The following is a 27426-nucleotide window of genomic DNA, read 5'->3' as shown; positions in this document are numbered from 1 at the left end:
CCTAAAGGCATTGTTTGCTTTCCACAGCGTACATCTTCCTTCTTGCGTTAGCTTCCTCTCCAGCCCATCTCCTCTCCTGAAGCCAGGCTGCATCTTGGTAGCGCTTTGTGCATCTTCGGTACTGCACGAGTGTCCAGCTTGTGGTGTTTCAAATTAATTGGTCATAGACTTTCAACAAGATTGGATGTCTTGTGGTGTTTGCCAATTCATGTACAGCACGTAATTATATTCAGGAAGCAATAGGAATTAAATGACATTAATTCCCATGAATATTCATTTAAGAATCTCTACCAAATTCAGGCAGATTAATAGTCCAACGCAAATACAATGGCTATTCATTGCCCCCACAGGAAAAGGAAATATATATTGGCTGGCAGCTCAGGACAAATGGAAATGTGCTATAGAAAAGTTATCTCTGGGTGGCTTCTGATACAGCAGCGGCTGGAGGGACACCTCAAGGAGTAAAGAGGATTAGCGTGGGTACGGATGTGGCGAGCATTTCCCATCTGCTGAGGAACCCCGAGGAGTCTGGGGTGAATCCGAAACTTGTGTCTCTGCGCTATCAATGCAAATCCAAAGCAACCCCGACTGCAGTGGAGCTGCCCTGGACTCACAACAGTAAAATGCCGTTTATTTTGTGGCTGACTCCCGCTGCCGTGTGCATGAAGCCAGCCTCCAGCCCGCTCTCCCCGGGTCGTGCTGCCGTGGGCCAGAACAGCAATTTGTCTTCCCTGCGAGCGGCAGTAAGCAGGCCGTGCCGCTCATGCTGCCTCTGCCGCGGCCGGCCCGGCACGGGCCCTCCGTTCTGCGCCAGCTCGTCCTCTCGGCGCAGGCCAGGACATGGCTTCCACTGTAACCAGGGAAATAAAGAAAGTCTCATAACAAACGCAGACAAGGGGTGCGAACATGCTTGCAAAGCAGACATCAGAGTTTGGGATGCTGAAAAAAAAAAACCCAGCTTTTTTTTTTTTCATAGAGATGATACAAAACAATATTTCATTTAAAAAATTATCTGGGTCTGGTTACAGTCCTTGTTTAGGAGGACTTACACATTTCCTTTCATCACACAAGCCAACCTGATACCTTAGCTGTGTCACTTTTTATCTTTTTGTGGGATTTACCCACTTGGAGAACAGATCCTGCCTCCACTGGAGTTGGTGCCAGTGTTGCCAATAGCATAGGGCTCAGCCCGTAACCTGGATATTTACGCCTTTTAAAAGTCCCCCTCATCACCAAGTCAACCCTTTCCATCCTTAAAGTTACCTGGGCAAAAGAAATGCCCAGTGTTAGTCACCTCGCACGCGTACCGTGCGATGGGCAGAGCTGCAGAAGCACCAGGCGAACGTTGGACTTATTTGAAACAAAGTCAGAAAATGATAAAACCAGGCTGTGAAACCAACATACGTTTCTGTTTAGTCCAACAACTTTTTTTGGGCAGTACATAGTATATACCTCAACTTTTCATGCCTGACGTAAAAGGTAGAATAGTAGCTGAGCACCCGCGCGGTCTCTGCACCTACGCAGGAGCGCAAAGTGGCCCGGGAACGAGCCGTGCCGCCTGGTGATGTGTTCTGCAAAGCCTCATAAACCAGTGACTAAAGCGGAAAGGACTCCAAGTCCTGGCTCCTGGGACATCGGAGGTGTGGTATTACAGTAGCTTGGAAAACATTCTGACTTTAAAACAAGTAACACCTATAATTATGGAGGCGTCATCACCTTCATAATTTTTTTTTTTTTTTTAGCTAACAAGCTGTAGTTGTAGCCTGTGTACACCCTTGCCAAAACCTGCCAAGCATTTGCTCTTGGGATGGTTCTGCTGGTGGTGGGAATATCAAGCATCTTTCTCCAGGCACTTGTAAAACAAAACAGCAGTAAACAATTCGAGTACAATTAGCAGCTACATTGGCGGAGGGGGAGGGAGAAGTCCCACCGCTGGTATTGTCTATGGAATTAATCATGTTTTACAGAGTTGATGTACTGGTTTAGATTTGCGAAGTTAAAAACAGGAGACGAAGTTTCCAATGAACGACGTTTATTCCAGGATGAAATATAAAACAAATATTTTTTAGAACAGTAAGGGGGGGTGTGTGTGTTTAAGAAATGCTCTTTTAATAGGTTCATCTCCTTTTTCTTCCTACTGAAGAAGCAGATGAACCAAAAAATCTGAACAGAAGCTTAAGATGACGGCAAGCATTCGCGTTTGAAGCTGGCGGTGCCTCTCGGCGACACACATCGCGGTGTTCCCCGCGGTGCCTGGGCCGGCTGGCCGCTCCCGCAGCGCCGTGGCTCGCCCTGCCTCTCCCGCAGCGGGGCGGTGCGGCCCAGCGCTCCCCCGCGGCCCGCCGAGATCGTTCGCAAAGCACGGCGCAAACACCATCTCCGCAAATATTTATTTGCAGCGATTTTCCCCCTCTTAATTATTTAAAATATAATGAATTAGGCATAAGTACCTTGCCATTACTGTAATTTAAGGTGTTAATTGCTGCCGGAGCGGTTCCCGCGCCGATGGAGCGCTTCTGCCAAGAGGTGGCGCCGCGCTCCCGGCCCTGCTCGCCGGGGCCTCCGGGGCGGCCGGGCCGGCGCCGGGCGGGGCGGGACGGGGACGGGGCCGGGCCCGGCGCGGGGTGCGCGGGGCTCCGCGGAGGCGCGGGGCTCCCCGCCGGAGCGGTTCGCTGCCCGCTGGCACTTTCTGGCGGTGTTTAAAGCCTCCGGCCCGGGAGTTTTGTGTCAGTCCTGCGGGAAGCCAAAGGCGATGGCCAAAAAAACAAAGGAGGGGAAGAAAATTGGGTTCTCGCAGGTCCCCGCGGTCGGAAGAAAAGAGTTTTCTTCCCCCGAACAAAGTCGGCCGCTCGGTAACTCCGCGGCCGCCCGCTAACTCCCGCCTTGCAGCGCCGGGCCGGGAGGGCTCCGTCCCCGCGGGGCTCCCGCCGACGGACCGGCCCCGGTCCCGGCCCCGGCTCCGGCTCCCCTCGCCGCCGCGGTCCGCCGGCGGGTCCCGGCCTGCCTGCGGCGGGGCGGCGGGTCGGGGTCCCGGGGGAGGGCGGGATGCTGCCCGGCAGGGCCCGCTCCCGCCCGCGCAACCTCCGCGCTGTCCGGCCGCCGCCAAGGGACCCCCGCGGCCGCCGGTTGCTGCTTATCCGGGCCGAGGCCGCCGGTGATGCTAAACCTTCCGGTGCCGAGTGCCGGAGCCGCGGGGCTGGGGGCAGCCGGGGGCCGGGCGGTCCCAGCTCTCGCCCCCGCTCGACCTCTCCCCGCGGCCGCTGCCACCGGCCCCTCCGCGGGAGGCCCGACGGCGCGGCTGGAACCGCTGCCGCTCCGCGGGGCCGCTCCGCGCACCCAACGAGATGAGGCCCCGCGGCCCGGGCCGCGGCCGGAGCCAGGGCCAGGGCAGCCCCCGCGGAGCGGCGCCGCGCTCAGCCCGGCCCTCGGGTCGGTCACTCCCGCTCAGCGGCCGGTGCGCGCCGCTGCGCACCCGCGCAGTGTTTCTAAGCAGTGTTTGCGCCAACAGCGGCGTGCTCTGCGAGGGGGAGCGCAGGCAGCGCCCGCCTCGCCGCTCCGCGCAGGTAAGGCGGGCTCCGCGGGCATCCGCGGAAGGCCCTGCGAGGTCTCCCGCGCCCCCCCAGCTACGCGGGCCCGGGCCCGACCCCCCGTGGGGGGCGGCTGCGGAAAAGTTGCTCGGGGGCCGCGGCGCTGCCCTGCGCCGACGGGGCGGCCTCGGCCCGCCTGCCCCCGCGCCGAACTCCCTCCCCGGTGGCGCGCAGGGGCGCGCAGCACCGCGCAGGGCGCTCCGCGGCCACTTTCGCTTCCCGGCGGGGCCGCCCCGCCTCCCCCGGCCGTCCTTCCGCGGAGCTACGCGCCGGCGGGGCTTCCACCCCCCCCCGCCCCCCCCCGCGCCTCCCCCTCCCCGCTTTTATTATTTTATTTTTTTTTATTATTATTTTTCCCTTGCACCGAGCCTTGTTTACCCAGCAGGTGGATGTGACGTCAGAGACTGACAACAGCAAAAAATAACAACATCTCCCTCCGCGGGGGTGTCGCGGGACGCCCCCGGCCCGCCCGCGCGGGCGGCGGCGCGGGGCTGCGCGGGGCGGGGAGGGGGCGCGGGGCGGCGCGGGGCGGGGGCGCGGCGGGGCGGCGTGCGGGGCCCGGCGGGCGCGGCGCCGAGCGGAGGGCTCTATTGTTATTTACCGAGCGGCGGAGCACGCCGCCGCGCCGCCCGGGCTCGGCGTGCCGGAGGGACGGGAGGGAGGGACGGGACGGAGAGGCAACCCGCGCCGCTCCGCGCCGCCGCCCGCCCGCGCCGGGGCCGCGCCGTGCTGGGCAGCGGCAGGCCGAGTCCTGCGGGTGAGTCCGGCGCCCCCCGACACTTTCCCCGCTCCTCCGGGGCTGTTGCACTTTTCCCCCCCGCCGGCCCCACGTGCCCGGCCCCCCCCCGCCCCCCCCGCCGCCCGCCGCCGGCGCGGTAGCGGGGGGGGGAGGGGGGTGTGCGGCGGTGCGCGGGTGCGGACCCCCCCTCCCCGGGCCGCGGAGCCGCCCGCACCCCCCACCCGCCCACTTTGGAAACTTCCCCCCCCCTCCCCGCCCCGCTCTGCGCGCACCCTCCGCGGAGGGCGGGATGCGGCGCCTCCTGCCCCCTCCCCCCCCGCGCTTTCCTCGTGTTTTCCGCCGGGTCCCCCCGCGCCGCCGCGCAAGGGGCGCGCACGCCCCAACTTCAGCACTCGGCGCAAGAAGTTGCGGCGGGGCCGCCCCCCCCCCTCCCCCCGTGCTCCCCCCGCGCCGGGCCCGGCCGCCCCGCTCCCCCCCTCCCCGGCACCTGCTGCGGCTTTCCGCCCGCGCAGTCCCTTCCGCAGGCGCGCAGCTCCGTGCCGCGCATCCTCCCCCCACCCCGCGTCCCCCGGGCCCCCTCCGCCCATCCCCCCCCCCCTTTTTTTTTTTGGAGACGAAGTGTTTGAATAAACATCCGCGCCTCCCCAGTCCGGCGCAACTTCTCGCTGCGCGGGTGCGGACCACGCATCCCTCACGTGTCCCGTCGTCCCCGTGTCCCCCCCCCCGCCCCCCCACCCCGCGCAGACCCGCGGTGCGGAGCCTCGGGACGGAGCCGCGGCTCACTGCGCGCCGCGGAGCCGGGGGCGGCCGCCGGCGCCCGGTAAGTAGGGCCGAGCCGAGCCGCGCCGCGCTGCGCCCCGCGCACCTGCCGCCCCGCGCAGCTCCGCGCATCCCGCCTCCCCGGGCAGCGGGAGGGTGCGCGCTGCAGGCGGGGTCCGAGCGGCGTGTCCGCGCCTCTCTCCTCCCCCCGCCCCGAGGGGTTGGTGGTTTTTTTTTTTCCCCCTGAAAAAAGCCCCGAAGCCCCCGGCCGGCCGGCGGGGCACGGGCAGGCAGCGCGGGGCGCAGCGGCGGCCCCCTCCCCGCCGCCCACCAACTATTAATTATCCGGCGGCCCCGGCGCGGAGAGCATCGCCGGGCTGGCTGCGGAGCGCCGCGATTTTAGCGAGTCTTCCTTCTGCCACTTCGCTGTAATGATTTTAATTGCGTGTTTTTGCTTTGAGTGAACTAAACCGAGCGAGATTACTACTTCTTTTTTTTTTTTTTTTCTTTTTTTCCTTCTCCTTTTTCCCCCCGATTTCCCCCAAAGGCTGGCAGCAGCAGCGCTCAGACCTCCCGTACCTACCCGAGGTATCTGCCGCCTGCGAGCACTCTCAGAGCCGCTTCTCTAGAGAAGCTGGAGCCCAACTTCTGTGCTCAGAAGTTTAAGGTTTCATTTTTAGTAACTGTTCTTTGAGTGAGTAATGTATGTATACTGCTTGTAGCGTGTCGTCTACACAAGTAGCCTGCTGATTTCTAGGGTGCTGGATGGTTATAAATATTAAAACAGTTCTCTAAGCTGCGTTTCCTTTCCATATAGTTTTTCTAAACTTGCGTTTTACCTGCTTTGACCAAATGTTGATGTCACTAATGACAGTTTCTTAATTAGACAAAGTTTCAAGAACGTCGTCGAAGAAACTTGCTGCTTGCGCTGTTAATCCACGGTTTGCTTTAATATTTTGGTAGAGGGAAAATAGGCATTTCACTCAATGTAGTATTATTTTTACAGTTTCTGTTACTGCTGAGAAGCTCCTACTTTTTATAAGTTTGAGAGAGCCTGAAATAATTCAAGTGTTCAGAGAAGCGAGTGTAGGCAAGGAGGTACCGTGCATCTTTGCAACCAGATTTGGGGAAGAAGGGGAAATCAGGGCTACTGGTTTCAATTTCTTGCCTCTGAATCTTTTCCTCTGCACACTTTATTTGAACTATCTCACAACCATATTGAATGGACCGGGGCACTGGGGTAGGAAGCTCTTCACTAGTTACCATTCAAAAGGTGTCGGCTAAAGTCTGATTGCAAAAAGGTATTGTAGCTTTAACATCTTGCATTGGCAGCATTCTTCCCCCTTAGTCTTTGGATTAGTCATTGTATGAGAGACAGAGAAAAAAAAAAAATCACTTTTTTTTTTTTCTGGAAAAAAGTAAAGTAAACAGCCTCCAACAAGTGAACCTTGACAACCCAGATTAAGGAAGGCAGGAGAGATCAAACAAAGCTGCTGCTGGGCTGTTGTCAGGAGCTGCCTCACTGAAAGCTCTGGACTATTCGATCAGGCAGCAAGGCTATATGTTCACTTATGCAGAAATGGACCATTACAAATGCTGATCTTTGTTGTGAAACCAAAGGATAACTTTGAGAAAAATAACTACTATTTCAAACAAGGCTTTCTGTTGCTTACGATTTTGATTGCAAAGTTAGTTTTTTGTGCATGGGCTGGGTTTTGGGTTTGGTGGTTATTTTTTTTTTTTGAGTGATAGTGGTTTGGAGTGCGTTGTATACACTTTCAGAGAGACTTAGGATTTGATTTTATTTATGCTGTCTAGAGCTGCAGAGGAGAAGGCGTTTCAGTAGTGTAATGTTGAAAACCGTAAAAGTTCTGTGGAATTCAGCTTTTATTTCTGGATCTCTGAATTGTAAGAAAACATGGAATTTTTTTTTTTTTCCCCTCTGTGTGTAAGTGCTGTGCTGATGTATAATAGAGGAGTTTGGTTGTGATTAAGCATTATATGTTGTATCACTGCGTTCCTAGAGTTTAGAAAACTTGTAATATCTTTCCTTCAAACATATTAGCAACCAGTCAGGGTGGCACCTTATTTTTGATATGCCAAGATTTTTGCAAAACTGTGTGTAACTTGGCTTCGTGGCTATATTAGGGAGACTCTGCTACCATGTAGTTTTTTTAGTGGGAATAGTAGTAGAGAATATTAACAGAGACTTGATTTTACTTTAATAAACATTTTGGATTTAAGTATTAATCAAACTTAACCACTGCAAGTTAGGTTTTTTCCCTGCTTGACAGTTTCATGTTTGTGTTCAGACACTTCACTGCAAACTCTACACGTGTGCCCCCTCTTTCATTTTTTTAAAATATTCGAAAATAATGGAAATATCTATTAAAAAAAAATTGAGGAAAAGGCTGTTACCCTGATGTATATTAATCAGGAGGCAGACCAAGTGCACATCTACTGAAGAATTAAAAAATCCAAAACCTTTTCGCATAAGTATTTCTTTAATTAGCAGTGCAGATCACACAATAAGTACTTTATACTTTTTATAAGGTAAGGTTTCATAACCATCCTGCATAACTTATTATAAAGCCTGTAGATTTTTATGGTATGTACTTTAATTAGACAATAAAAAGTATGTGTGTTAAACATGCACATGTATGCTATTAAGCCATTTTGGGTAATGTGTAATGTTTTTTAACATCTATAAACATTTTCTGCTTAAATCAGTTCCACCGGTAATCGTAACGCAGCTAGTTTTTGTACTGGTAAGAAAAGGAGCAGGAAAGTTGAGCAGAGAATTATGCATTGGACATTACTGCACAGCATATGCTGCAATATGCTTTTCTCTTGGAGTGGGTCACCTTTTTTTAAGAGCTAAAATTTGCATTATCATCCTTGGTATGATATACTGTAAACATTTGTAGCTCCAGAATTATTCCTGTTTCACAGCATTGTAAAAATTAGGAAAAAGGTTGGTAGTAAAAAGGCAAATTTATGGAATGCAGCTTAGCGTTTAGTATTCGTACTGCTTGTGGTCATTTATATTGAGAGATTGAACCGGATAATGTAATTCCTTTTGTGAAATATCTGTTGAGCATGTATGTGTATATCAAATGAAATAACGTATGCACACACATATGTAGGATATGTATGTAAAATACAGTTATTTCTGCAAGGCTGTCCAGTTATTTATAGGGCATAATGATACTTCTGTCATCTTAAATTTTCTCCGAGAAGCTTTAATAAATTTAAATAGATTATATGCTGTCAGAAAATAGTATAAATTTTGTTTACGATTCACTTGCTTTAAGGTACTTATACTAAAGAAGCTCATTTAACCCCAAGACTGAGTAGCATTAAGTGGTGAGAGGAGTCTGCTGAAGAGCTGCTACTGCCCTTTGCTCTTGTGATAATCTTAAATTACTACAATTTAATTGCAACTTCAAGGCACTGAGCTGAAATATTTTTATGCAGCTGAGACAGGGCTGAAGAAGATGTAGCGAGATTTTCGCAGGTAGCTGGATTTCTCTTCGGAGGCGCAGCGCTTGTTCAGGCCTTTCCTGCCCTTCGGAGTGCATCCAGCACAGCATCGCCTGTGCGCATGGACACGGTGCCGGCGCCCCGGGAGGGAGCTTTGCGGGGGATTCCCCACCTCGGTGGGAGCAGGATCGGGCCCTTCAGTAGTCAAGCAGCTTGGGTGCACGAGCGTTTTGTTTGCTGTTAGTATTTAAGCTTATGTTTGAATTAAAGAGCGCATTGTAATTACTCCTCAAATGAGCTTTGCTATCAAGTGGCTTCCCGGAGCTTTTCCCTGCTGGGGAGGCAGGGTGGGAAGGGGCTGGCAGCTGGAGGCAAAGACCAGGGGGTGGTCAGCAGCACGGGGACACGGGTGGCACCCTGCTCTGAAAATACAGCCCGCCGGCTCGTGGGTACGGCACGGTCCCCGTGTCCCCAAAGGCGAGTTCAGGGTGCAGCCACCCTGGCTGCGCAGGGCCTGATCCAGAGCACGCTGGCATCAACCGGGGCTTCTGCTGATGTCGCTATCTTTGGGTTTGGCTTTTGGTCTGTGTCACTAACTCGTATCACTGAAACTTTCCCCCCCCGCCACCCTCCATGTATAGTAGAATGTTTTCACACCCGGCAAGCGGTTCAGCAGAGATATGATATGCAATAGGAGCCAGAAAGCATTTGCTAAGTGGAATTTATAAACGTTGTGCGCTAGAGACCAGCAGCGTCTTTGCGACTGTTCTTAGAGGTCCTGGCAGCCAAACTTTACTGAAATGCTTAGAAAGGTACGGCCAGGCTCGGAGTCCTTGACTTCATGCCATTGAGGACACGCGTAAGTGCTCGGCCGTGCTAAAGCACAGCGGTTTTTAACTCGTGAGTCTGATTGTTTTTGTGTTGGCCGAATCCTTGTAAAATGTCTCGTTGCAATAAGAAACGAAAAAGATCTTGCGTTTGCTAGAACTGCTTGCTTTTGTACTGACAAAAACGCTGCTCGCAGCCTGCTGCTCTCACAAAATACTGTGCCGCCTGATTCCCGCAGCTCGTGGTGTATTGGGAATTGCAGCTACTGTAGGTAACAAGGTGATGCTGGTGTATATAGAGGGGAAAAAATTAGGATGGAATAAATCATGCAGCCATTAGAGGAAAAACTTAATTGTGGGAACTCTGCAGTCTTTTAATTTAAAAAATATATATATATATTTTGGGCTATAGAGGAATCAGCTGTTCTATTTTTAGGAGATCAGATATTTGTTGGTTGGGATGTCTGGAGTGTTTTAACATGTGCTCTTTTTTCTTACTTCAGCATTGGAGCTACCAAGTCAGAGAAGCTGCTGGCTGTGTTCGCGTGCAGTCGTCTTTGCAAATATGCTCTAGGGTTTTGTCTTTCTATTCTCCTGGCACCGATCTCTTCCATGCATGCAAGTGAACAGGCTTATGTATAATGGCTGTTTGTATGTGGCAAGTATCCAGAATAATCTTGATAACTTTTTGTTCAGCGCCATCCTGAAAATGAAGATAGTATTCTATGGAAAATGAGCAAAGAGCATGGGCAAAATCAATTTCTCTCCAAGATGCATCTGGTACCTGAGGAGGACTAAATAATTTTTCTCCTCTCGTTGACCCTCCCTGTGCTGTTTTTAAAACATCTCCATTTTAGTGCCTTGAAATTGCAATTAAGTTGTAGTAATTTAAGATTATTGCGAGAGTGCAAAGGGCAGTAGAAGCTCTTTAGAAGTCTCATCTCAACACTTAATGCTACTCAGTCAGGGGGTTAAATGAGTTTCCTCAATGTGAGTACTTAAAGTAACTAAATCGTAAACAAAATTTATACTATATTCTGACAACTAATAATCTATTTAAATTACATTAAAGTATGTGTGTGAAAATTTAATTAAAGACAGAAATACTGTCAGGCCCTGTAAATATCTTGACATCTACTGAAATGGAACCCATATCGTAAAATACTTACATGTATCTGATAGGCTACAGTGTTTCTGGGAGTGCTATTCTGTAACTAATTGTGGGCTTTTTTTTTTTCCCCCTCCCAGTTTCCTGTTCAGTTGCAATGGTCTCGGAAAGCAACACAAATAAATACTCCGAGCGTTTTATTCGGATGATTCTCCAGTGTATTGTTTACTGCTAATCACTCTCTCTGTACAATACTTGTCACTGTTGTGTTTTTATTAGAAGTGCCTATTTCCTCAATAAGTTAGTTTAGCACTGCTGTTAATTCAGACGTACACTGAAAACGGGGGGTCCTTGTGCAGCAGGATAATGTTGTGTAGTATTTGCAGCGTGGCAGTGCTGGATGTTTAATCTGTAAGTCAACTTTCTTCTGGATGTCTGGCCCAGAGCACGGTGCTGCAGGGTCTCTTGCACTGTTGTGACTGTTGATTTAATTGATTTTTCAGGTAGAAAGCGCTTATGGCCTTTCTCCCAATTTTTGAAATATATATGAAAGCGTTTCCCGAAGTGCTGGTATGTGTGTTTGCTGCACAGGACCCTTCTTGCCGGTGCAACCACAGTGCATCTCCTTTGCAGTGCATGCTCCAGGCTGCTTGCAAGATGAGGAATGCATTGCCCTGGATAAAACTGGGTCTGGCTGAAACTTCAGCTGAACTTCCATCCTTCTTGAAACCCATCTGCTGGGATTCTGCATGCTGCCAAAGGCAGGCGGTTTTGCTGGGAAGGTGCAGGATGAGCTGTGCTTTCTCAGCTGTGCCGATCATGGGTCGGCGCAAGCTCCTGCCTCTCCTTGGCTGGGGTGTACGTCCCTGGAGCTGCAGGGTCGCAGGAGGAGGATGAGGATTCAGGCACGGAGAGAAGGATGCGATGGGAACGTGGTGCTGGGGAGCCATGGCTGGGCTGGGCGCTCGGGTGCTGAGCACCGACAGCCCGACAGAAGGTGGCACAGTTCGACAGGTTGGCTGGAGCCTCGAACAGCATCGTTAGTTTTCCCCTCTTCGCCAGACATTTCCTTTCATGTTGGATCCGAGTTTTAGCTGTACTTCCCGACCAGTCTTGTCATCTTGTTGCTAACAATTAGGGTCAAGTGTCTTTCCTTGGGCTCTCCGCAGTCTTCGTGTTGGTGTCCCTCCCCCAACTCCTAGCCTAAGCTGTTTGTTCATTAATTAGTTGATCGGGCATATTAACACATCAGTAAACCAGAGTAGTCAGACTTCCCAAGGCATCTTGGGAAACCCTCTCTGGTTTTATGCGACCGGACATGCACTATTGCTGATTTAGATAGCGGAGCCGATGATGCCAAAGTGTTGTTAAGAGAGAGATAAATAGAGAGAGCCCAGCAGTGAGCAGAATGTCATGTCTCTATTAAAAAGCTTGTGATAAAGGAAGATAAAATGGTGAGGGGGGATTGCTGGTCTGTTCAGAGCAGCCGCTAAACATCTGATCACAAAAATCGATGCCGAATTCCCCTTCCTGCAAAACACTTGCCTGCAGAATTAATGTCTGAGCCTGGGTTTGATTGCAGCGAGCGGTGGAGCCCTGAAAGGACTTTTGTTCTTGCCAAAAAGGCGGCCGGGGGTTCTCAGGGATTCAGGAGCTGTCTGAGCCGGGATTCAAACATCCCTCCCCGGTTCCCTTTGAAGTGGCTGCCCCTCTTCCACAGCGGCGCGGTGTTCCCGGGATGCTGATGAAGTTGTTCCAGGCTGGCGCTGGGGCTTGTTGCTCCGTGCTGCCTCGTACCTGGATTTCCCTGGTGCCGCGGCCACCTGCGTTTCTGTTGGTTCCCGTCCGGAGGTCGGTGCTTGGCTTCACGGCAGAATAACAGCGATGCAGATTTTTGTGTATTTGAGTCTTTTTCTCTGCCGGGTGCAGAGGCTGCTCTGCAGAAGTGAAAAATGTAACAGATTATAAAGGAATGAGCGGTGGCAGCAGATGAGAGGGGAGTGGTATTAATTTTACCAGTTCTGTAATGAAACATGCAGTAAAATGTTAAATAATCACAGCCTTGTTTGCTGAAAGGATGTTAATCATTCTATTAAGAAGGATTAAGTAATTAACTGATATTTCTTTAGGAACCAATGTCAGTTTTAAAAAGCATCTTCCTAGTGTCGCACAGCGAATGCGAAGTTTACATTTCTCTTTCTGCTGCTGGAGAGCTGGGAGGTGAATGTGAGTGGGACACCTCTTCCCAAGAAACTTCTGGGAATGCCAAGGGAGCAGAAATAGGGTGGGGTTTTTTTTCAAATAAAATGTGGTATTCTAATAGTCTCTTGATTGCAAGGTTGTCTTTTATGACTTTTGTCAGCTGGGCCCGTTGCAAGCCTTATTTCAGGAGTAGTCTGTTTGGGATTAAGAAGTTAAAACCTTCTTGAAGTGTTCATCTTGGTGCTTGCAGTTTTATTTTTTTTTTTTTTAATAATAGCTTTCATGTTGTAATAGTAAGCTTGCTGACAGTGAGTCATGAACTCTGTCTTCCATGAACCTCATGACAAATTTTTGTTAGTTGGTCAGGCAGCTCGCTTAGCTCATCCAGCCCAGTTCCCATGTTTTATACTTGCGCTGGAAAGAAAAAATCCATTAAAATCAGTGGTGTAAATCCTCCTTTCCTCCTGTGGCAGAAATTCCCTTAAAAGCAGTGGCAGTGCAGGGGGCTGGGGGCATCACGGAGCAGCTCCCGGCCTTGGGCTGTTCGGAGGACGTTGAAGCTGGATTCAGCGGGGAACGGCCAGGTCCGGGGGAGGATGCAGCCGGCAGGGCTTTTGACGTTGGCTGATGCTCAGTAAGGTCAAAAGTGCGTTTTGGAGAGGGTGCAGATGGAGGAGCAGGTGGGCAGAGGAGAACAATGACAATATTTTTCACCGTTTCATTTTTGAAGGATCAGATTCGAGCCCCCGGATGGTGAGAGGTGCAGGGGCTGGGGAAGCATCTGTGTTAGCGCTTCTGCATCCTGTGCTCCCGAGCTTGCTGCCTTTCTTCCAGGGCTTGATCCATTTTTTTGCCTCGACGGAGAATGCGGAATTTGGCATTAACCTCATCAAATTGCTGCCGTTTCTCATATAATGGCCCCAACTTCCAATATTGCAGTTAGTGATACTGAAACTATACCCAAACCAAAATTTTCTATGAGTGATATGAATTCTGCCTGGCAAATAGCATAATACAGTGCCACCAATTGCATTAGTATTGATACTTTCTGCTTTCATAACTGCTCTGCTTCTCAAATAGGGCTCCTTCAGACAGTCTCATGCAAACTCTGGATCAGTGTACTGTAAATTATTCCTCTCCCTCGGGTGAATTTCATAAATAGGTGTATTTCCATGTGTGGTATATAACACAGCCAGATTTTGCTTTGGTTATGTGGCCTAAGCCCCAAATAACCTCTGTTGAAGTCATGGGAGCTTCCTTGGGTGGACTGAGTTAAAATAAAAAAAAAATCAGTTTGGCTCAGAGAATAAAATCTTTGAATATTCATGTGTGTAACATATAATAAGAATCTATCTGAATGTTTTGTACAGAACATCATAGCCTATCCCTGAACCTTAGCAGATTTAGAGGAGAGATTTTTCTCAGTAAGTTTTGCAATAGTAATAATGTGTTAACAACTTTGGTAATTTATTTTAATCAAAGTGTTGTGTCAGGGGCCCCATCCTCTTATGGCTGAATTAAATGAGTGCTGGGAGAAGGAGGCTCTGAAATAGCTTGTAGGAAATTGTTTTTGTTAGTTTTAAATGACATGCCTGTGCATCAATGTTCAGATAATGCGTATTAGGTTTGTAAAGCTGCCGAGTTGTACGTTTGGAAAAGTGAAAATGTATTTTTCAGTGATAAATTACTTGATACTTAAAAGGCTTTGAAAGAGGAATGTCCAAAGTATGCAGCAAAATTATTGTTTGTACAAGTATTTTAAAGTTATTGTCTGGCTAACCCATCTGAGTTTTTCTGAAGGCCAGTAGTGGAAGGAATGGTGGTCTTATTCAGGAAACCTCTCTAATCCGTCATTTTGGTTACAGGATTTAAGTGAGAATGGGAGAAGCCCATCTTTGTGTGTTTTAGCTGATGTCGTACTGTGCACATTTGTTCTGTTTTTTTCTTCGCTGCTATAAAAGCAGTACCTGCAGCACTCAAAAAATACTGTTTCATAAAAGTTGAAATGGAACATTACCTGTGAATTAAACTAAAATATCTTCAGCCTATCCAGCATTTTCCTAGCATTAAACAATTGGAGAAGACTAGGTATTTCCTATTTATTTTTCAGATTGGCTGGAATATGGTCTTTTCGGAAAAGGGTCCTTGGCTGGTTGAAGGGGAAATCTGATTTTTCAGCAAGTGCTTTCTATTTGCCGAGGAATTCTGATCGTGCAGAAGTGTGTTGTATGGAAATGGAAATTTATTAACCAGGATTTTTAGGCATTATAATAGATGCCATTAGATAGAGGCACGCTTATAGAGAGGTAAACTAGTAAATCTGAGCAAACTGAAAAATAGTAGCTATAGGCGTCTGGTTCTGTTATCAAAGTTGCTGCATAAGCCAGAGTTTATGCACTGTGATAATGCTAATGACCAGCAGAGCCAATGATGCATGACTGGAGGAAATCAGTGGTATAATCGGAGAAAGTTATCAGGTTTTTGTCATTAAATATTAGTGATAAATAATACACTTCATTTTGAGTCGATAGGACGTATTTAATTCTGATGTGGAGAGTTTCAATTTAATCAGGGGCATTGCTGAGTAAAATGATAATCTTTTGTAATTTAAAGGGAAAAATAAAAATGCATTTGTTTCAGCATAATCTCCTGGTGGCCACCCTCCACTGCTCTTTGTCTTCACTGGTGTCTGATAGCGAGGAATATCTTTGCAGCTATTTGAGATGGCTGTTTATAGCAGGATGTTTTATCTACGTTATTAGTTTGTGGAACACAGAACTAATTACATGAGACCAGAATCAAATGGAATCTCTTTAGTATAAACTAGTTATCTTCTTTCTTTTTCTGCTTAAAAATCTGAATATCGCAGCAAATCTAAACTGTGCGCTCTGTGCAGTGGTTCCCCTAGAAAACAGTCCGCCTGTCCAGGCAGTAACAGGAGGAAGGGGACGAGAACAAAAGATAGAGATAAATTAGATCTTGTTTTGCAAGTTATCTTTTAAGTCAGTGGGAGAACGAGGAAGAGAAGTATAGCTTAAAGTGAAGTAAGAGGGATATTAATAGTCTCTATAAAGGGCAGTTTGCACCAGGAAAAAAAAAAATCTGGTTGGCTTTTTTTAGTGAAACAGGCTAACACCCAGTGTAAATCTGTGTCATTAACTGAAGCAGTGCGTGATTTTTAGAGCATTGCTTTTTCTCTTGTGAGTCTTTGCCTGCGGCGGCTCGTCCCGTGGGCTAGAAGCAGATGTGGTGCAGTGTCCTCCTTAGGGAGACGTCGCTCGCCAGCTGCAGGACCTCTGCCTGTGTCAGCCCGCGGCTCCGTTTAAGGAGATACCACCAGTTTTGCCCAACGAGTGGCTTTGAAACGTGGCCAGGATCTTCCCACCACCCCTCGGAGTCGTGTTCGAGCGCAGAATCTCAGCTCGAGTTTCCAGAATTAGATGGCACAGTGAGTAAACACAGCGTACTTGCCAGTTCTCACATCCTCTTTTGCAGCGAGTATTGCAGCAAATCCTGCAGGTTTGACTCATCTCCGAAGTTCTTCGCTGATTTGAAGCAAATCTTGTCTGACTTTTGAGAAAGAGCTGGAAGTCTGGCTGCGGCTCCTGAGCACACAGTCCTTCTGTATGGGAACGCAGTATGCTTGAGTTGGCCTCTGCATAAACTTGGGCAGCTCTGAGTAACTTTAGCTGGAGTTTGTGCCTGTATCTAAGGGTAAAATTTGGCCTGCAGTCATCCTTTATTGAAAGCTTTATGGAAATACTTTGTTCTCGCTACGCACAAATATTTACATTCTGGTGGGAAGATTTTTTTTCCTCCATTTCTCCCCCCCGCTCTATGCCATAAGCACAAGGAGGGGGTGGAAGATATTATGCATAATGCCCTGTCAGTTAGAAAATACTATTCAGGTTTTCAACTGGTATTTCTCATAGGTCCAAAAGAAAGAAAATATCTGCCTGTATTGGAAGCACTGTCTACTCGTCTGATTGCAGCAAGCCATCTAGGGTAGGATGGGGATTCTGCTTAATGCCGTGGGTAGATTGGAAAGGGAAGGGTGTGCAGAGCAGAAAACTTTCCTGGGTAAATAAAAGTAGTGTCAGGTACAGCCCCCATTTTAAGAACAGCATGTCTTAATGTTTCTCTTCATCGGCATTGAATCACCTCCGCGTGTCAACCTCTGCCTGGTGGATGCTCTCAGCAGATTGAGGAGGAGGACACATTGCTCTGCAAGTGCGTTACAATGGTCCACACGTGTGCCGTGACTCAAGCGCGCTCGCAACTTCATGACATGTATCAAATGAGAATTGTTTCCCTGGAAAGCCGTTATCATCTTTGCTTTTTTTTCCTCAGATGAAGGCTGACGCTGCTTTCACGTACTATTTGACAGCGTGCTTGGTGCTGTATAGAATGAGGGCTTGGTTCACGTTGCAGCTAAGCAGATTTAGATCTGTTTGCCTGTCCCTGGGTGTTTCTCATCGTGTCTCCTGCGCTTCAGCTGACTCTGCCTGACCAGAGGGTGAGACCACGCGGGAAACTAGACCAGCAGAAAACTAACTTGAGCAGGAAAAAAATGTTTTCTGCCAGATGAGCATCCTCATTGGACTCTCTGGAGGTCAGAGGAGGGACCGAGGGGGTCAGGGCCACCCCCTTGATAAGTCCCTGGCCTCTTGGTTGGCTTTGCTGCACTGTGAAACCTCTGGCAGAGGCTTTGTGTCTGGACCTGCTCTTCTCCCTCTGGGTAGAGGAGTCCTCCTTGCCCAGCTGCTTTGGGGCATGCTCCCAGCAGGGCCTGCGGATGGGACCACCCCACCAAAGCTAATGCAAATATGGGTTTTCATGTAATTGTTAATTTAACGGTGCCCCCGTGTGCACCCGGCATCATGTTTTCTTTGAGTTTTCTTCTTCCCTGTTAGCAGTAGATGATGAGCTGGTCCCGACGCTGGCTATTTTTGATAAGGGAACTAGCTGCTGTTTTTTCTTGTTATTATTATAATAACTTATCTGTGCGATAAGCAAATAGAGCTGCACATAAAACTCGGATAAAACTGTGTCCGGCCTGCTAGCTAACTTTTGAGTTAAAGAACAGAAGTTGATAAGGAAATATATGGTCAGAGCTCAGCGACGTCATGCAGGTTTACACCAAAAAGGCTCTGACCCGTAGCCTCTGTTCACTCAGCGTTGTGCAAGATGTATGTGTCAGATACGTTGTGGTTCGAAGGTGGCCAGGGAGCGTGGCTGCCGGCGCCTGCCCGCGCAGGGACAGCCATGCGCAGAGCCGCCGGCTCCGTCTGCGGCGGGGGCCCAGGTGGCGGGAGCCCGGCACGGATGGTCGTTAACGCGGCGCGGGGCTCGCTCAGGCTTATATTGGGGGTTTGAGTAAAGCTTTAAATATGGTTTATGCTTTTATTGCTTCTGAAATGGGTGCAGGTGCATGTTAGCAGGAAGTGAAACTGGAGGAGCCCTGAGGGAGCCTCGCTCGAGCCGTGCCAAGCAGGTACGGTCTACGAGTGTTATCACCTTACTGATAGTCTGGCATGGTGTCGGCATTCACACGTGTCACGGGGATTATGGGAATGAAGTCATGCCACGGTTTGGCAGGGACCTAATCCCTCTACCAGGCGGCACGGGCAGGCTGTGCTGCTCGGGGTAGGTCTCCCTCCCTGCACGGGGGCATCTTCTTGCCCGTGGGAGCTCGGCTTGCTGGGCTGTCCCCATGCACCGATGGGAGGGGATCAGTAGAGTCTGTCGGGAGGGGTTCGCACCGCGGAGCGGCATTGTGGGGCATCCCTGACTCTCTCTAAGCCTTGCTGCGTAACCGGCGTCTGCTGATGAGGTGGGGTGAGGCTGGTCTGTGCCCTGTGTGTTTTACTTCAGAGCCGATGGATAATTTTGGGGGAGGCTGGAAACAGCAGGAATGCTGGTGGTGCGAGGAAAGGCCGCGTGCCCGCTGGATGCGGCAGCACCCGCGTGGCTTTCGCTGTCGATGGCGTGCAGCCCCGCGCTCCGGCGGAGGCTGGCTGCTGCCCGCCTGGGGAAGCGAGACCCAGACCGAGACCAGCACCCAGCTGCCCGCCCTGGGGCCACCCTGGTGTTGCACAAAGTCGTCTGCCGCCTTCAGCTGACAGCCCGTTAACTACCCGTTTTTGCATTGTCTTGTTGAGGAATTTGAATGTGCAGTCTGTGAAGCGAGGCATCAAAGCATTAACCCTCACTTTTAATTATTACCTTTGTTTTTTGGAAAGGAGTAGCAGTCAGAATAAAATACTTTGTAGGAATAAAATACTTATTATCCACCTTTTCTTCCTCCTTGGTTTGTGCTTGACTTGAGTTGCCAGGGCTCCCCAGGGGTGCCTGATGTGCAGGTGAGCATAGCTGCAGTCCTGAACCACTCCTGTCCTCACCCCATCTCTTCACTGAGTGCTGAGGTTTCATATTCTGCATGCGCAATTATACATACTCTTAAATATTGTTCACCTTGCGTTAGGGTTATTCACAGTTTGTTCTCATGTGTCGACACCACATCTGATTGGAGCCTTAATTGCTCTCTGTGCTCCTATATTTTTCCCTTTCCTCCTGGACCAGTTGAGGGGTTTGTTGAAGGGGGAGCCCGAGGCAGCACAGTGCTACCAGGGTACGGGCTCTCCTGCTTACCAGGCTGCATGTGCAGCGAGTGCCTGGAAAAATGCCCCTCCAAGTCATTATGAATTAAGCATTGCAGACAGAAGCAGAGATGAAGCTCTGTGAGGAGACCCATGACTTGATCCAAGAATTATGTGACGTGCAAAGATGGAGAGAAAAGCAAACTTCTCATCCAAGACGTGGTGGCTGTGGTGCTCCTGCCCCGGGGTGCTCCGGTGCAGTCCTTTGAAGGCTGCTGAGATCTCCCCCGTCCCACCCATTCCCCAGCTAGCACCGGTCGCTGCAGTGCTGTAGCCAGGAGACCCCGTGCACGCTCTAGTTGTCGTTGGTGAAGGTGCCTGTGGTTGTTAGCTGTACAAGCAGTGAATTTCCCAGTAACTAGCTAGCAAGAAAATCTTGTGCATCTGCATGTATTCCCCACACCTGGATATGCCATGTTTGTTACCATCAAGGTAAATGAGGTAAACCCCATTTTTCTCTAGTATGGCAGAACACTGCATGAATGAACTCCGTTTTACTCTGTTCAAAGCAAGCTAGCAGCAGGACTTCTGAAGGTGTAGCTATGATGACAGCTACTGCTTCAAGACGCCACAGGGCTTGTGGGTTCGAGGGGTTTTGGTAGGTGGCCTGGAGCTCTGCTGTGCAGCAGTGGCAGCAGGTCTCTGCCCACCCACCCCGTGTACTGTGCTGGGGTGCTTGCATCGCGATGAGAGGTATTTCATGGTACCCCATCAATACATGAACTGGAGACCCTGAGCATCCTGCCCCTCACCCCACTGTCCTTGTTGGGGACTCCACGTGCACTGTGTGCCACTGAATATCTCTGTTACGTGAATGGGAATGTGCAGGAGGAGACTGAGACTTCTGAATTGCAGAAATTAGTCTGAGGAGGAGAAATTAATAGGAGAAGGCAAATGCAGAAATCTTGCATTCACATGGCTCGTTATCCAAACCCGCCGTCATGGCAAAGAAATGGGAGGAACCTCCATCAGCAGCTGGGATGTCGGACACTGACAGCATAGGGTACGTCTTTCAGTCTGCACTGAAAAAAAAAACTTAGGCAGTGGTTGATTACCTCTTGGTTTTAAATAACTGTAGTATTGAGCACAAATTAAAAACAACCTTGAAACTGCACAGATTCATAAAACTGTACACTGGGATTTTAAAAATTACCTCCATTGGAATCCTGGAAGCATCTGTTACATAATTAATGCACTTAAAAATATATTCTATTTATGATTAATCCAGGACTGTAGTGTGTGCTAGTTAAATGTCTGGATCCCAGGGTGCAATGCGAGGGAAGAAATGCGGTTGTAATCTATTTGACGGTTATAGGAAAGGACATTAGCTACAAATAAATACATTTTCCTTAGTCTTTTTATTTGTCAGGGCCAAGCTTATGTCTGTTGTGCTGAGTTTGTTGACTGGTAAATGTTTTGCAATTTATGTTGATAATTTTGTAGATCTACTGGAAAAAATAACTCAAGAATAATTAGGGAGATTGACCATACAGTAATGTACCACATGTGTGACAGCATTACTGGGTTGATGATGTTGGGTATGGTATATGCAATTAAAAGTGGTAAGGCTCAGTACCGTGAAGCTTTTCAAACACTCTCCGAGATACACAAATGCTTTAGGGGATGTATGTTTCCCAAAGGATAACTTGCCAAAGTTACTGGATGCCTTGGGTCTGCTCTCCAGAGAAGTATTTCAGGCTGAGACCTCCTGGGTGAGAGTGGTGGAGCAGGCACAGCAAGCGCAAGTATGACTTGACAAACCTCAGCCTGCACAGTTTTTTTATCAGGAAGGTTTCGGGGGGGGGCTGTAGCCGTATTTTTTTGGAGGCTTTTGTGTTGGCATCTAGCCACTGGGTCCTGGAACAGTTTCTGGCATCGCATTTCCTCTGACAGATTTTTCTCTCTGCCCTCTGTTTCTGTTCCTTTTTTTTTAACTCCCCCTTCATCTGACCACTGTCTTGTCAGGTTGGTGCAGGATCACGCTGTGTAAAACCCTTTTCTTCTTCCATCTTGTTTTTGTTACTGTTTTGTAAGAGGCTGCAAGCCGTTACGATTATCCATCGCCCTGTTGTGTTCCAGGGTGGCGGTCCCACGTTGTGATGGGCTGTGGGTGGCCATGGGTCCTGCGTTTCCCTGCCTGCCTTGGGCTGGCTGGGCATCCCAGCTGCAACGGCGAGAGCTGCACGGTGCCGTGGAAACCTGTAAAAAGGTCCCTTTCCAAATGATTATTTTTTTAAGCGAACAATCGTGGTGTTTGTTGGCTCAGGAAGCATTTTGAGATTGAGTGCTGCAGGTCCTGTTGCACCTGGTCTATCCTGTATAGCTGCTGGATTACTAAAGGGGTTACCCATATTGAAACCATACGTGCTGGTTGACGTACCTGCCTGCCCTGCCGCTGGCGGCATGCCGAGACACGGCACAGTGTGGAGGCTGGCACCTCTACCTGTTGGGCTCTCCTGTAGTGCCCCAGACCTGCAGTGGAGACAAGACAGGGATGGGGAGGGGAAAACAGTTGTCTCCCATTTGCCTTTGATGTCTCCATGCCCGGCCGTGCGGTCTTTTGGTGCCGTACCCGGTGTGGATGCTGGAGGCGTCATTGCAGGTTGCCCATTGCGGAGACGTGCAAGGTGTACGGCAGCCTGACTCTGCTCCGGCGTCCTCTTCCCGAGGCTGTCTGCGTTGCCAATACTGGAAGCGAGTCACTAATGAACTTGGGTTTCCACTTACTATCGGTTGTCTTAAATTGTTTCTGCACTTCAGAGTCCCTGACGTCCCTTCAAAGTGTAATGAGGGAGGAGCGAGCCTGGTTTTGTGAAAGACGGAGACGCTGTAGCCTGTGTTGAGAAAACTCTTACCCGTGGACTGTGCTCTTGGCTCTTCCTCGCCATTAATCTCGATGGCATTACTTCTGACTTTTCCCACTGTATAATGCAAACCCTTGTTATCTTTGCAGTATAAAAGCGTACTCAGCATGGGCTTCTCCTTTAGTCCTGAAGAGAGATGGATGTTGAGATATGTGTGTGTCAGACTGTATTTCTAGCAAATTGGGACAAAAAAAAAAATTGATTACTATTGGTAACTTAATTTTCTGCAAACTAAAGAGCCCCAAAGAGAAACCCACTTCAAAAGCTCTTTTTTTCTTCCTTTTTTTTTTTTTTTAAACAAAGGATACGTTCTAGTAGCTGTATTTCAGTGGTCTAGGGTTTCAGCCACTTTCTTTGGTACCGATTTGTGTGAAAGCAGCTGTGGCAGACAGAAGGAAACGATAAAATCTATGAATTAAGGCAAAGGATGAGAAGGGCAGTGGGTAGCATGAAATGGAGATGTGTTTGGATCTAACGAGCGTTCCTGCGGGCGGACCCCAGATCCTCTGCTTGTTACAGGCCAGGTTGGCGATGTTTGGCAAGTTTAATGGATTGGGGTGGGTGGCTGATGAAAACAAAGGCTAAGATTTTAGGGAAAAGCAGAATCTGGTGACTGCAGTAGTGCAAGTTTATTTTTAGAACTTGATTGCATTTGAGTTGCTAGCATTAGAAAAACTTCTTAGCTCACATTATACTGCGAATTTCTTTATTTTTAAAGTGGAAATTTTGGAAGCTGACGTTTTGCAGCATGCGTAGTACGATTTGGCTGACAGCATTGTCTGGCAAAAGAAATAACCAAATTATTATTCAGTCATGGGTTTTTAACAGCCGCAAAGCAAGTGGATGTTAACTAAATGATGCAATTTATTCCCTTCCTGCTTATTGCCAGCTTGCCTATTACAGAGAGACTGCCAGCTTTAAATAAGTGGTACCCAGATGGTAGTCGCATGACGCCCACTTGGTTACAGAGCCTAAGCAGGGAATAACTCGGCAGCCACTACAAGCTGTGGGTCAATTGAGGGGGAATGCCTGTTGCTTCACAGTTTTGCATATGTAAATCTGTTAATGTTATGTCAGTATTGTGCGGTCTAAACACAAGCATTGCCTTTCTCTGGGGCCCAGATGAACTTGGATCGCCGCCCAGTTAATGAGGAGCCGAGTGCGGAGCGGCAGTCGGAGGCTGCCGCCGCCGTTCGCTTCCTCGGCGTGAACTCGCCGCTTCCCGGATGCTCTCCTCCGGCAGCGCTGCCCGGGGTTGGCGAGGCCGGCCGGAGCGGCGGGGCGAACGCCCCCTCTATTTTTAGCCCCGGCACAGAAGAGGGTTGGCTTGGCCCGGCTGACGTTTTCTTTCTGTCTGCCACACTTCTGCGTTCGCCTTCATCGACTGCAGATGTGGCGCGCAGCCGCCTCCGAGAAGTCATGAACTGTGTCGTCTGCGCCCTTTAACAGCCAACATCTGCTGCGGCTGCCTGATGGAAGCGGCATGGAAACAATTTTGAGGAGAGCGCTGAAGTTTGGCCCTACAGACGATTACTTTATATTAATTGCATTGAGATAGTTACCGTACCATTCGGGTTTGAAGCTGATCCCCCCCCCCTTTTTTATTATTGTTCTAAAAGCAGTAGTTAAAATTGTTTGACATGGGAATGCTTTTTATTGTTGATCATTTCTGGTTCTGAAAAGTTTATTACAATGGGTGAAAACAACAACCAAAAAAACCCATAAAAAGCTGGGGCTGTAATATGCTTAAAGGCTAAAAAAGTACCAATAGTGTTGATTTAACCAAAGAAAATGTTCCTGGAGGTATTGTAAATTTTATGTGCCAGATGAAAAGCATTAAGTGTGTTATTTTTCACGAAGGAAAAACATTCTGATTTTTAACCATTTTGTAAATTATATTAATGCCGTAATGCGGCTTATAAAGCCTTGGGCCTGTTCCAGGAGCGCTCACCCCGTGAGCAGGTCCCGTGGGGGCGTGGGTCGGGGGCCCTGCCTGGAGCAGGGCTGGGTGCAGGGACTCGGCGGGCAGAAATCCATCTTTTCGGGCAAAGTGCTCTGTCGTTGCCTTTTTCCCCCCCTTTTCTTCTTTTTTGGAAGTTGCAAGTGAGTATTTTAAATGCGGCAAGAATAAAGCTGAGGGAGAAAATAAGCCGCTTTGGAATGCAGCAGAAAGTTGAGATGCTTCAGTATTTTATCTTGATTTTGCTAATTTTTAGTCACGGAGATCTGAGTTGATTCCCTGAGATTTCTTTTAAGCCTCTTAAGAGTAATTTTTTGTGGCTAATGGTAATTTTCCTCCGCTTGCTGTTCCCAGCTAGAGTGTTGCGGTGCTGTTTGCCGGCACAGCTAGGGAAATAAGCTCAAGGTTCAGAATATGGACCGGCAAGGGGAAAAGTGATGAAGAAGAAACAAAGGGTGTGTGAGCACCGTAGGGATTGCGTGGAGGGTTTATAACTTAGAGGCAAGTCTGTCGTCTCCGTCGCTTGGGCTGGGATGGAAATTTGTCCAGCAATTGTTCTTTTTGATGGAAAATTAGTTAGCAGTTGTTGAAAAGCCTGTAGCAAATTCTTATACAATAAAGGTAAATCAAGCTAGGCATTGGTTTATACGTGATCTTTCAGTTCCCTATATTAGCATGAGAACTATAGCTTACCCTACTGAAAACTTAATTAGGCAAACAGAATGCTATGTTAGCAGACACTTACAAACCCAATGTGCTCAGAACTGGATTCATATAAGTTAATAAGAGTTATATTAGGTGTTTCTAATGGTACTTTCCTTTTTTTTTTAAATAAATGCTGTCTTTGGTAATAAGGTACCCACACCTTTTTGGGTAATAGTTTAATGGAAAGGCTTAATTGTGTCCATTTAGTCACAGAGGATCCCTTCTGCTGTGCGGTATGTTAATGCAAGTGTCTTTGTACCCCTTATACTTGGATGCCTGATATAAAGCCCCTATAGGAGAAAACTGGGATGAGAGAAGGAAGCAATCTGTTGTGGAGTACACTCAGAAGAGCCAGCAGACACGAGCAGAACAAATCTTCAGAGTTAGTGTGGGTGTAGGGGTGCGTGCATGTTTGTATGTAATGTATTTAAAATGCCAATAGCTTATGCCTTTTGAAGGCTCCAAATCATAGCTGTCACATCAGCTATACCATTTCCAAAAATAATGCCAGGAACAGACTGATACTGATTGTTCAAAAAAGCATCATTATTCTATGATACTTTTTGGGCTTCTAACATCCCCACTTAAAACAGGTGTTTCGATGCAGTGTTCCTCAAAAATTGTTTGCTGAAAGGACTTTGATTCCAAATTAAAGGTGTTTTCTTAGGTTTTTTCCTTCTAGAAGACAGAATGACGAGGGGAGGAACCTTCTTATTTTCTTTCTTACTCATTTCAGCAAATATATTTTTGGACAAAGGACATTAATGCAAAGCCTGCAAATTTAAGCTGGTGGCCAGAAGTTTGGGACTTGGTTATTCCATACCTGATGTTACACCATTTCCTCCATGTCTGTGTGCTTCTGTCTACAAAGTGGGAATAGGAAAAAGCTGCCGTGTTAAGAGGCTGCTGGAGTATTTAAATAATGCTTGTGAGGTGCTGAGGTCATCTGATATAGGGCATTTGGATAATAAAAAGAATCAATGTCTTCAACCAGTCTCAGCCTCAGAGGGAGGGCTCTGTTGGTGTGATGCAGGGGGTCTGTGGTGTTTCTTAACAGCGATTTTGTACCGTTCTAGCTGAACACGCCTGGTTTTGTGCCACCAAGCAGAATTGTCAGTGGTTGCAGACTTTTATGACATTTCTTGAGCATCGGTAAAGCAGCATTTATTTGTTATGGTGTTGATACAGATCGTGGCACGTATGCCTTCTTAAAATTTAGTTTAGGCTAGTGTTTGTGTGTGGTGGGCCAGTAGAAGTGTGTGTCTGTATTGGGTATGGCAACCCTTATTTGGCAAAGAGAGCAGAGCCTGGTTACCTGATAAGGATAGTCTTGCCAGAAAATAAGTAATAAAGCAGCGTGCAAAAAAACCCCAAAAAACCACCAGAGGAGAGTGCATAAAAATGCTGTTAGCCTGTCATCATTTTATGCCCATCCCTAAGCAACGGAAACCTTCAGCACTAAGGAGTGCTCAGAGTAGAGCTTGAGAGGTCCTTTCGAAGCAGAGGCATTTGGGGGATTCCCTGAGAGAAGATCAGATAAGATAGTAAGTGGAGAATTCAGGCGGAAAAGTGGTTTGGAATTGCAAATCAGTGGTTTGCCCATAAGTGCTTTGGGTTGGCTGTGGTGTTTTCTGATCATATATATATATATATATATATATATATATATATTTTTTTTTTTTTTTTTTTTTCCCCCCCCAAGATCTCGAGTAATTTTTCACCCGCCTTTAAGTTCTCTTGAAAGGGTCCTGATTTTCAAAGGCCGAGGATGATTGTTCACTCTAGAGCTCTGCGGGCTGATGTGAAATCACTGCGTGCACTCTCCATGCTCCTGATCTTTGTCTCTGATAGAGCTCCTCGCTTTCAAATGCTTTAGCATAACTCGTTACTTTCTTGAACACTGTAGGAGGTTGAATAAATATGATTTCTGCAATATGTATGTATACGTAGATATATGTATGTATATATAAAGCAATGAAACTTGGACATGCTGGGTGTTAAGCAACTCGCCAAAAGCAACAGGAGGAACGAATGTCAGAACAGGACTTAAATTTATCTGTTGCTCACTGGTGATCCCACAGCTGGGCAGGATCCAGCTGAGCAAACTGTGATGTATTGACTGTTCTGTCTCTTCCCACATGGTGTATTTATATTGTAAAATATATATTAAAATATTTAGGGAGTTGGATATATTTCGTGTAATGACTGGAGGATGGTAGCTTTTAGTGCATCACTTGGATCAAGCCCTCTAGACCTTGGCCACTTCTGTCTTGATGTGAAATGTAAAGTCTTCATCTAGGAAAAAAAAATAAGATTTTCTAAGTTTAATAAATCTACAACACCTGCCTGCAGGAGAGGTAAGTGGGTTTTTGGAGGTTTTGTTGTTCTTATCTATTTGTTTACCTTGGAAGGAGCGGGAGCAGGGTGGCTGGGTGGCATGGGACATGTCCATCCCCACCACTGATGGCACGTGTGACGGCAGGCGCAGGCAGGTCTCAGCTGCCTGGCACCTGCATGGGCTCTGCGGGGCTGG

The 27426-nt window shown here is 48.4% G+C and overlaps 1 protein-coding gene across 15 annotated transcripts in view; it reads left to right on the top strand.

Moving 5' to 3' along the window:
* Positions 1-2036: 2036 nt before the first annotated feature.
* FOXP1 (forkhead box P1) overlaps positions 2037-27426 on the top strand; it is a 392835-nt gene continuing 367445 nt past the window's right edge. For 6 of the 15 annotated variants that reach the window (XM_087743184.1, XM_087743175.1, XM_087743172.1 and 3 more), the window contains exon 1: positions 4002-4344. The gene's annotated coding sequence lies outside the window, so the exon portion shown is untranslated. Of the gene's footprint in view, positions 3564-4000; positions 4345-5010; positions 5147-5632; positions 5780-8485; positions 9428-27426 lie in introns of those variants that run through there. The other 9 variants (XM_087743173.1, XM_087743168.1, XM_087743177.1 and 6 more) reach the window with 9 other exon arrangements.

This window comes from Nipponia nippon, unplaced genomic scaffold (genome assembly GCF_047370975.1).
Source record: "Nipponia nippon isolate SJK-2023a ecotype South Korea unplaced genomic scaffold, ASM4737097v1 scaffold_9, whole genome shotgun sequence".
In the NCBI taxonomy this organism is placed as follows: domain Eukaryota; kingdom Metazoa; phylum Chordata; class Aves; order Pelecaniformes; family Threskiornithidae; genus Nipponia; species Nipponia nippon.
Note: the sequence above shows the minus strand (reverse complement) of the source record. Positions and strands in the feature narration are given on the sequence as shown.